The sequence below is a fragment of the Centrocercus urophasianus genome, unplaced genomic scaffold (assembly GCF_019232065.1).
Source record: "Centrocercus urophasianus isolate 14NV4802_14NV808 unplaced genomic scaffold, USGS_Curo_1.0 seq_9, whole genome shotgun sequence".
Lineage (NCBI taxonomy): Eukaryota > Metazoa > Chordata > Aves > Galliformes > Phasianidae > Centrocercus > Centrocercus urophasianus.
The window spans coordinates 12,827,732-12,837,882 of NW_024885532.1; the positions used below are offsets into that span (position 1 = coordinate 12,827,732).

Sequence of the window (10,151 nt, forward strand, 5' to 3'; positions counted from 1 at the left end):
TTTATGTATGTTATTTCCAGTAAAATGATGTATTGTTGGCTAGTGGACAACTAGTGTTATATACCATCATCATGCAGAGGTTCTGCACAGTTTCTGTGATACATGTCACAATAAGAGTAACGGAGCACTGGAACAGGCTGTTCAGAGGGACTATGGAGTCTCCTCCTAGGAGATATTCAAGACCCGTCTGGTTGCCTACCTGTGCAACCTGGTCTAGGGAGCGTGCTTTGTTAGGGGGATTGGACTAAATGATCTCTAGAGGTCCCTTCCAGCCCCTACAATTCTGTCATTCTGTGAGTTCTATTGACATGCAGAATTTGTTTAGATAGATCTTGGATCCACATAGAGTATTTAAAACCTTACTAAACAAATAAAACGGAGTTCCCTAAAAGCACACAGCCAATGCAATATGAAACATCCCAGGGGACAGAGTCGTTTGTGTGGAATAATGGGTATGTCACAAGGATCATTACTGATACTCTCTTGAAGCAGCAGACAGAGGACAGGGAAAACTGCCTGTACCATTTCAAACATTACTAGACAGTTCTGTGTGGACTACTAAATAGACTACGTGGACTAACTAAATAGAGCGGTCTTCAAGAATGAGCTCTGAATTAGGCTGACAACAACTGGCATATGAAAATTGTAACACTTGTACAGGTATTGCAAAGAACAGAAGAAGCTGCTTTTTCAGAATAAGTATACACAGTGTTTACTTTGGAAGTATTTCCAGAAAACATTCTTGTGCATTTGTGATTTTTTTTTAAATATAGTTATGTATAAGTTAAAAGGAAGTATTTGTAGACAACTGTCCAAGTATTTGGAGGTAAGTAAAATTCTGATATTAAGGCAGAGAATTAAAGTAAATGTAGATATTTTTTTTTTTAATCTTTTTCCAGCTTGATAATGACAATTATGAAAAATAAGTAAGGAAAGAATCCCCTTGAATCCTTTGAAAAAAGATTCAAATCAGATAATCTGCAAATATAATTATTTCTTCATTTGGAATGGGTTTCAAAGAGAAAAAAAGTTCTTTTTCTTCCATTTTTTATTTTGTTTGGAATGTGTTTAAACTGAATTTAGTATCAGGTGTTCTTTCTTTTTGTTTTTTTTTACTTATTGGACTATGTGATCCTATTGGTCTGAACCAGTATGGCTGCTATGCTAAGAGGTGCTATTTTCTGAGAGAATAACCAGACTAATTAGAGTTGTTTTTAACTTTTTAAGATTGGTACTGTGAAGAAAAAATTGCAGTAATATGTGGAGGCTTGCCTGCATGAATCCCATTTTTCTGCCTATTTTGTTCTTACTTCTGAGCTAAAATTGACCTGTAGACTTTTGTGTGAAGTACTTTATGGGTTTTCCCCATCACAAGAAAGACATTGAGGCCCTTGAGTTGTGAGAAGGACAACTAAGCTGGTGATCTGGAGCACAGGCCTGATGAGGAGTGGTTGAGGGAGCTGAGATTGTTCAAGGCTGGATGTGGCTCCGGACACTCCAATCAAGTGGCTCCCCATGGTGGGGAAGTTGAAGCTAGATGATCATTGAGGTCTTTTTCAATCCAGGGCATTCTATGATTCTTTAAGCCAGAGGTAACACTGAATTAATTTACCAAAGCAATGTAATCAGAACATTCACTGTTTCAGTCTTATTGTTGAGATTAGCAAATTAATATTTCCTGTTCACTTTTTTTAGGTTTGATTTAGGAACAGTAAGAATGACTTGACTTGTAATGAAGTTTTCAACATTATATATGGTTTTGTGTTTTTTTTGGCTTTTGCTTTTTGTTCCTCTGACTCAGATGTGCCTTCATTCTTGCTAGTGATTAATTTCCATACTAAACAGACTGAAAAACATCAAATAGGTTGTTTCTTCTTTAGTTCATTTTTTTCGCCTTCCAAACAAGGTGCATGGTAAATATTCTTAAGAGTGGATTTTGATGCTGTTTTTTTATTATTATTTATTTCTAAGCAGTACATACACTTTGTAATGTATATTAGTACACCATTACATATGAGTATTGTGTTAGCTTTCAAAGGATCCATAAGTGAATTACAGAGATTAATGTGCGATAGGCAGATTGCAAGAGTTATGCGAGCTGGAGTTTTTGTTCTAAGGAAAAAAAACCAACAAAAACAACAACAAAAACAAAAACCAGCATTTTCTTTTAATCTGATTCAATAACTTTTATATCTAAATTGGAAATATATGAATTTAAAAGAGTGGCGTATACAGTAGGTAATGCATTGATTGAATTGTTGCAGCCAGTGTTGTAGTCAGCCAACCTGTGTCCAGGTTGAGGCTGGTGAAAAATGGTATCCACCAGTGGTCCATCTTGGGCCCAGTGCTCTTCAACATCTTCAACAGTAACCTAGACAGAGATTGAGGACACCCTCAGCAAGTTTATGATGATACGAAGATGTGTGTTGCAGTTGATACTGAAAGGTGAGATGGCCCCATAAATGAAAGTAAAAAGGCAAGAAGGCTTCACAGTGACTGAGAATAAGGGGGAGGGGGGGTGAAGGGGAATAGTTAGAGATCGCTTATAGAAGCGAGAATGTAGAGCTTGTTAGAAAATAAGGGATGACAGACATCGGGTCTGGGATAGTGAGGGGGATGAAGGCCATAAAGATAAGGGCTTGAGAGCAGCTCTAGGAAATTTGGCAGGGAGGTGATCAGATGTCCACAGGGCAAGAAGTTTGAAATTGGTCTGGGGGGGGTATGCTACCCTAAAAGGTCAGAAGTTTACATCAAAAAAGGTCAGAAGCCTTTGTGAGGAAGATGACAAATCTTCATCCCATGACCCACTACGCACATGCAAGAGGGGAGGGTCTGCATGCTAATTAACTCTCGGGGGTGTAATGAATATGTAACCAAATTCAGGGAAAACTATTGATTATGTATTTGTATATCTGTAGTATGATTTTTCCTGATGGTGTGCAAGCTAAGCAGCTCTATCCCCCTTGCACCTGGTATCTGCACAACATTGAATAAACCGTACCTGCTTTATAACTACTTTGTGGTTATAGAGTTTGATTTCTTATGCCAATACAATGGAAGGAATGCCATCCAAGGGGACCTCGAGAAGTGGGTCCACATGAAGCTAATGAGATTCAGAAGGCCAAGTGCAAGGTGTTGCACTTGGGAAAGGGCAGTCCCAGATACACGTACATGTGTTTTCAAAATAAGCATTTTTAAATTTCAGTTATCTAAATCTGACTGATTTCAAAACAGAAGAAAAACCTTTGCATCGTTCCATTCTTATTTGTATTTACAAATTCTGATGACATCTTTGTCCTCTAACTGATAAAGCCATTTCACATAGGAACATCTTCACTTCTGTTTTTTCATAATCTGTGCTGGCAACAATTCTGAGGAAGCAAAATTTTCCTAACTCTGACTTCAGACATACAGGAATTTCTGAATTTATACTTTTCAAGTATTTCATTCAGAATATTTGATTTTGTTCAATGAGCAATGTAATTCATGAAGATAGGTCTCAGAAAGCTTCTTTCTGTCATCTTACCTTTCTCTCTTAGTAATCTTCCTGAAAGGCTGATTAGGCTGAGCTGAACTGCTAGCTGTAATAAGTTTACGATGCTGCTTTTATGTTTCAAAGTGTTTGGAGCAAAGCATTCCTTTGTTGCTTAAGAATATACAGATCTAGATTAAAGTTGTAATTAACTAGCTGAGAATTCACTCATGTAAAATTCATGTGAAACTGACATTCTCTAATGAACCTGCAGTCAATGAGATGTGTGAAAAAAGTGTAGCCAGGTGATATAATTTATAGTTGTCATAATTTATACTGGTGGCAGCAGATTTGTCATCACCCCAGGATGCCCTTGAGCTCAAGATGGGAACTTTAAAAGAAGTTTAAAGATTTTGTTTTCTTTTACTTTCAGTTTCCAATTCTATAACATAACAAACTTTTGTAATGTGCTGTCTGCATATAGTCAAATAGAACATTTGAATAAGAGACAATAAAAAGCATTTAGCTACACCAGAAATAGATAAACACAATTTTTGTATCCTCATCTTTTTCAATTGTATTAAATAACTTCTGCCCAATAAGTAGTCTTTCGTTGCTAAATGTTCTACATTTCAAAGTTCATTTTATTTGTTTGTCAGTTGAAATTCAGCAAATATTAGGTCAGTTCATACAAGCAGTAGAAAAGGCTAAGCAAAATTTTCAAGACAGAGGAACTGAAGAGGAATACTATTCACCTGATCAGTCTGCTAAAGTAGTGTTAGTGAAAATTAATTCAGTTTCCAGAGAAGAAAAACAAATAAATGGATGTGCAGTACTTACAACTCTATCCAGATATTGTATCAGACGCTGAAAGTCAAATGAAAGCCCTAGCAGTTATGCTTATGTTGCCGAACTGAAAGGTAAACACAATCAGTAGATAAAGGGATTGTATTTTAGATTTTTCCCATTACAAACTTCAGTGCTGTGAAGTATTTTATCTTTCAGTATTATCTTTTTTGTTAGTGTGTAGGTCTCTAAAAATAATACCTCCTATTTATTTCCAAGGAAATTACAACAGATACAAAGAGTACAACAATACTGTTTGATAGAGCAAATTCTCAGCTATAAAACAATGTATTTCAACATAGCCACTACCATTAGCTAAGCATTTTTGACAGTGATAAACAAGACCTCATAATTTCATGGTATGACAGTTGTGCTTAGCCATCCAGAACATGGCTTGTCTTTCACATCTTAGTCATCACTGCTGAAACGTATCACCCACTGCCTCACTGTGTTCATACCCACTGTTTGTCTCCATAAATCTTCAGCAAGCATCAACAAATGAACGCCATTTTTGTCCTCATGGAGGAATTCAATGACACACCTTTGCTTCATGTACACTTCCACATCAGATGCCGTTTTGTCAGACTGTCCCTCTGCTACCATCTGACACACAACATCAAAACGTAAGGGAATATTAGCAGGAAGGTTCAACCTCTACTGCCATACCACCAACACCCATCTCTGATGTTGTGGGCCAGCATGTTGAAATAGGATGTGTTACTTTCAGAGAAGAGCCTTTGTAATTTTATTCAGAAAACAGAAAGGACTAATAGAACTTCAATATTCAACACAGTGGAACCAAGAACTCTGCACAGCAAAGGATTACTGTGATGCACGTGATGAATGAGAAAAACATGCTTGAATGGATGTTACAAAATACTTTCTGTAAAGCTTTAGATAAATACTCAAAATTTCTGAAAATTACTGTTAACACATAGGACCATCGCAGTATGAGGAGAAACGAAGTTAAGATACAATACTGTCTGTAAAAGTGAAGCGTCTTGTCCTCAAAACTGCTTTTAAATTTATATTTCTGGGATGGTGTCTTGAAAAGAAGATTTTTTCTGAGCATTCTATGTGCAAATAACCTACTGTAAAATAAGAAATGACACATCTGAAAGATCATTTGTTTACAAATTCCTTTTACAAGATCAAAATCTATGTATTATGATGAATAGAGACATTTTAGAGAAATACTTCTGTTCATCTTGACAATAAGTGTAAGACTTCCTTGAAACAGTTTTGATTCAAAAAAAGGAAAAGAGTATTTGATTAAAAAGAACAATATCACTCCACATTATTTGGATTACTGCTATAAACATGACAGTTTTGAAGGGAATAAAATTTTCTTTAACTCATTGCTTACATTATTGTCAGTGAATTAATTGTATGTTTTTTCTTTGTTTTCTTGTTTTGCAAAAATATGCTTTATTGCAATAGATTTTGGTAGATTTGAGAAGTTAGTAGATGCATGTATTTCTGAATCATTAGAAACATACTTTGGGAATTTGTATTCATTTACTTACATGAAATAACACTTTCTGGTCTTTCAGGAAATGGCCACAAGTTGTAGCAGAGGAGGTTTAGGTTAGACATAAGGAAGAACTTTCTTTCTCAGAGAGTGGTCAGGCACTACTGTGGCCTGCCCAGGGAGGTGGTGGAGGCCATCCCTGGCAGTGTTCAAGAGGTGCCTGGATGAGGAGCTTCGAGATATGGTTTAATAGGTTGTATAGCAATGGTAACAAGAGGGCAGTTGGACTAGATGATCTTGCAGGTCATTTTCAACCTTGCAATTCTATGACTCATGAACAAAGCTACAAAGATTCAACATTTTCCCAGGCATAATTATCAAACTATAGAGAATTTAGCCTTCAGAATATACATGCATTTGTATAAAACAGGGGAAGATGAGACCTTGAAGCGTATTCTTTTTATTCTTAGAGTATTTGTTGCATTTAAATGACTGAGTTTGGTCATTAAAAAAAAAAAAATCATAATTTTTTTAATTATTTCTTCATAGAGGTCAGAGGGTCTATTAGATCATCTTTTTTGACTTTGTATATATCAAAAGACTTACACCTGTTTGAATCCAATAACTTATTTAGACAAACATATTTTCCATAGAGGCACCCAGCTTGTGTTGAAGACTGCTACAGTACATTCAATATTCATCTTTCAAAAGCTTTCATATTAGTGGCTGTCATTTCTGCACTGATCAGTATATTTTTTTTCCCCCCCCATTTCTTTTTTTGTGGTCATTTATTTTTCTGTATAATTTTCTGTATAATACCAATTCTCCCACATTCTAGTATGTGCTTCTTACGGATATTTCACAAATAAAATTTTTATAAAATTTATGAATTTCCATCGGTTCTGCTCTATTAGACAAAAATATGAAATTACTTAGATCAAGAATACTTGAGGACTTTTGAAACAGGAACAAACAAATTAAAAACAAACAACTAAACACTGCCTGAGGGATTTGCAATGGTTATTATTCCACTGTTAAAAATATATAAACTGCTGAAGTAATAGTATTGTGCCAAGGAATTCTGTGGTATTTGTCCTTCCTTTATTTTCATAGATACAGATGAGGTTTTACAGACTTTCAATTATAAAAATGCCATGTATACATTTGTATATTTCTGCCCTCTCTGAAACACAAATCTATAAACTATATAACAATTCTAGTTTATATATTTTCTTCAGATACTGAGCTCCAGTAGAATGCAAGATTTGATTTCTTTTAGGCAAAGGAAATTTTTAGATTCCCAGTAACTCTGCATGCATTTTGTTTATCCTGTTGCACAATATTAGAGGACTCAGAAACACATGTTAATAATCCAACATCACTGTTGAAAAGAATGTCCTTGTGTACAGTAATGACCTTGAATATCTTATTTATATAAGCTTTCTGCCTAAGTCAAACAATTAACAAAATGTTAAGATGACTGTGTCTCTGGCCAGCCTGGTCTAGTGCTTGGCAACCCTGCAGGAGGAAGTTGAAATTAGATGATCTTTGAGATCCTTTTCAACTCAGGCCATTATAGGATTCTATGATTCTGTGATTTCTGTCTGTAACTTGTTCATGCCATACTACTATTGCATTCTGTATTCTTAAAGTGAACATGAGATTTTTTAGTTTTGTGGCTTTCTTAAGCTGATAATCTGACACTGAGCTAACAAGGAGGAATCCTGCTTTAACATCATTTCCTATAGAATGCATATGCCCAGAAAAAGCACATATCATGTTTAGAACATTACAAACTCTATAGTTTTTAAGAAGCACAGCTGTGTGCATTTCCCTTGCTGTGTTCTTAAACTACGGATCAGAAAAGTAGTTGTTCACAGAAACTTCCAGTTTTCCTTATTAGCTCCCAGCTTCCAAGTTGTGCCTTGAACTGAAAATGACTCACTGTCAGACAGAGAGAAGATTACTTCATCATGAGTGAATTCAAATGCCTCTGTTTTCATCCTTAAAGCATAAGGTGTCTTGCAGATTATAAACTTATTCATTTAAATTCTTCCTATGAAAATCCATATTGAGATTTCTTGTTAAATTACTAATAGGTAGTAAAACGCATTTTTTAGTTAAAATACTTTCCACATTGCAACATATTGTTGAAGTACCTTCTTACAAACTTGAAATCCTTACAGCTCTTCAGTTCTAGGCATGTGAAAAAATTCACAACTTGCCTTGCTATTAATTCTGCATAATTTCAGCTGTGACATAATAAACCAACTAACCAACAAAATAAGAAAGCAAGCCAGTAAATTTTTTGGATTGTAAATACTTAGATATTTTACATATATATAGAATGACAGTAGAAAAGTAGAACCACTCATTATTACTTAGGAAAATTTCTTTTATTTGATCTAATTTAATTTGACATCCAGGTAAGCTGGTGTCAAACTGTGAAAGTCAAGTTTAAAAAAAGAATACATAACATGACATGTGGACCGTACGTTAGCTGGAGCTAAAGGGTGTTGCTTGTCCATTATCATTTTACAGCTTGCATTTTAAATATGCAGTGTTGTCTTACCAAGTTTATTTCTCATTCTTGTGTCACAATAAATTTTGAGATATGAGAAGAATTCTGCAATTACAAATAACTTTAAAAATGTATTACAGATTGATTTTTTTTTTAATATATTGGACCCATATAAAGAAGAAATAATTCAAATTTGTATATTGAGGATAGGGTCTCAGTATCTTTGAACAGTACAACAACTTTCAGTGATATCACTGGCAAGACCATTGATTTCTTTCAAATGAAGATGTTACCAATACTTAGAATTTTAATAAGAGGCTCATGATGCAATATTTTTATTAATGCTAAAGCACTAACATGTACAATATTAACATCTATTAGAAGTAGACTATGTCATATTACTTTTTCTGCCCCATGTACAGCTTTTTGTCTAGAACATCTCCCTGATTTTCATTAACAACATCATAGGAGTGTCACATAATATATGAATATATGAGTGGATAGACTTCAAGAAAGAAAAAATAGGTAATGGCTATCCAGAAGAATGAATAATTTACAGAGGGAAATTACTAGTTAAAAATCTGCAAGTATGGGTGTTGAAGTTGTAGTTCGTATTTTAGTTAAGAGACTGGATAGACAAAACCATTAGTTTGATGTCTTTAAAGACTACTGAGAAGGCTATGATTTTGCTTGAGATAGAAGAAGATTCTGAATTCAAAATATGGAAATTTCTTTGAAATCGGAGGAATGATAAGCTAAGTCACTGTATGGAGTTAAATATTGTGTTCCCAGGGCTTGATGAAATTCAGATTCTCCAGAAACTCTAAGCAGCACCTCTTTAGTTGGAAACAGAAAAAAAATGCTAGCAACAGTAATTATCAAAAAGTGACCATAAATCAAAAGGAAAAAGATGCAGCAGCTCATAAGAATAACATGAAGTAAAATAAGACATTGAAATTAACATTAAGAGAGGAAAAAACAAAAAGAAATTCACTGGCCCACTTCGACTTCCTTCTGACTCCACTATCAACCCTACAGGACAGTGAACTAATGCAACTTATAAAACTGCATATAACTTGTATATCTGTGATTCAAGTGTTTTGCTATTCATATCCATTTAGACTCTGAACTGTCATTTTACTATTTAAACTGTGAGAAATGTTTTTTTTAGAATTAAGATAGTCTGAATACATTTTTTTCCTTCTCACTTTCCAGCGGTGTTTAACTCCTTGTTTTCTGTTTGTTCATAGCCTGCATGGTTGTAGTTGTTGTTTCCAGCCTGAGTGGCATAAAAAACAAGGTCTTGGAATACTAAAAGCTGGTAAATATACATGTACATTTAAATATTAAATATAAATCCCATTGAAATATCATTCCTATAAAATATTCCAAGAATACTTTTCAAGTTCACTATCTCAAAGCAATACTTTTTAATATTAGGCAATGTATAGTCAAATAATATAATGATGCTATAATTACAAAATAAACAAGAGAGTTTAACAAACCACATTATAATAACAAAAAGAGAATAGATAGAAGGCTTACCCACATCCCAGGCTCACTGCAAAACTCCAGAGGAGGGATCTCCAGAAAAGATTCATTCCTACTGGTAGTCAGCTCTTAAATGGGTCTAGGAGAGGTGGAGCCAGGTGCCACCCCTTCCAGCAGCACAGGTGATTTGCCTTCACCTTTGCTCCCATGGCTGACTCATTGCTCGCCTCGGGTGATCGATCAGAGGTTCAGGCCATGATTCAGCAGTTCTCATACAGGCAGTATAAAAATAGTTTTATGTTTTGGTACAGTCCTGAAACATTGATTATGGTTATATTTGAATTTGTGAC

The 10,151-nt window shown here is 34.8% G+C and overlaps 1 long non-coding RNA gene across 1 annotated transcript; it reads right to left on the reverse strand.

Annotated features, from left to right (window-relative positions):
• Positions 1-1,934: 1,934 nt before the first annotated feature.
• LOC122171623 lies at positions 1,935-9,895 on the reverse strand. Its single transcript, XR_006172036.1, has 3 exons — positions 9,856-9,895; positions 4,313-4,385; positions 1,935-2,371 (listed from the first exon to the last, which is right to left on the reverse strand). It is a non-coding gene; the product is annotated as an uncharacterized LOC122171623 (long non-coding RNA).
• Between the last annotated feature and the right edge of the window lie 256 nt (positions 9,896-10,151).